Here is a 1,121-nt window from a genome sequence, read left to right as displayed (position 1 = left end):
TAGGGAGGAATGGGACTAAAAAAAAAAAAAAAAAAGCTTTATAAGAGTAATCTTGGAGTAACATTCCTGAATTGAAGTTAACCAGGTTTACATGAAAGGATGTTAGGAATTACATCCCCATTCTGTAATTTCGTAATAGAAAAATCAAAGCATTTCTAGGAAGCCATGTTAAGGCACTGGTTCTGTACAGAAATTCACACTAAAGGTACCAGCCACTGACCAGCCTCCTTCTGGTGCTGGGCCCCAGCTCACACAACAGCAGCAACATTATTAAAGAATAAAAGCACCCTGAAATGCAGCCATTTGCCTCTAAGAGAATTCTACATTTAAAAAATAAAAACACAGAGCATGTTATGATTAAAAGCTCAATAAAACAGAACACTGAAACGTATCTGAAGCATTTCAAGAGTTCTCATAGCCACGATGACGTCAGTGGCAGTCTTCTTTCTGCACAACATTTTAAGTCTAGGAAAGACCTGTCAGGGCTTTCATGCTCACCATGACATCCAATGCACACATTCAAAGCACCTCTCTCCTGAGGGAGACAGATCACTTTGAGATCCCGTCCTCCGTGCACATTCACAGCATATTTCTTTTTAAATCGAGTTACACAAACACAACCCTTCGGAGTACTTTCCATTCATATAACCACCCTGCAAATAGTTCACTTGGGCTACGTTTACCCTAAAAACATTTTCTTGTTGCAGGAGCACAGCACAGCAACAAGGAACTTCTGAAATTGTCAGAGACTATGTGGAAAAAGCCATATCTTTACCAAAGGGGGCAATGTCACCACCAACAAAGGAGTGAACTTGAGTGGAAAAGCACTGGGTTTCTCATCACAGGGCTGGCACAGCACCATCGGGGCCATACACCACGCGACAGCACTACGGGACCCCATATGCTGGTTAGACGCTGCGTACAGACTTGCCAAGAAATTACAGTTTGCAATCGCGGGTACATCGCGTAAAAGCTTTTGAAACAAGAGGGGGGAAAAAAGAGAAGCACTCTGTAGACACTCGGGGAATGTCAGTGCAACCACACCGCATCCCGCGCTCCCAAGAATACACGCCGGGATGGCCCCCGGGACCAGATTCAGAGCAAGTCCCGAGTTGCGAAGT

Source organism: Meleagris gallopavo, chromosome 2 (assembly GCF_000146605.3).
Source record: "Meleagris gallopavo isolate NT-WF06-2002-E0010 breed Aviagen turkey brand Nicholas breeding stock chromosome 2, Turkey_5.1, whole genome shotgun sequence".
Classification (NCBI taxonomy): Eukaryota; Metazoa; Chordata; class Aves; order Galliformes; family Phasianidae; genus Meleagris; species Meleagris gallopavo.
Note: the sequence above shows the minus strand (reverse complement) of the source record.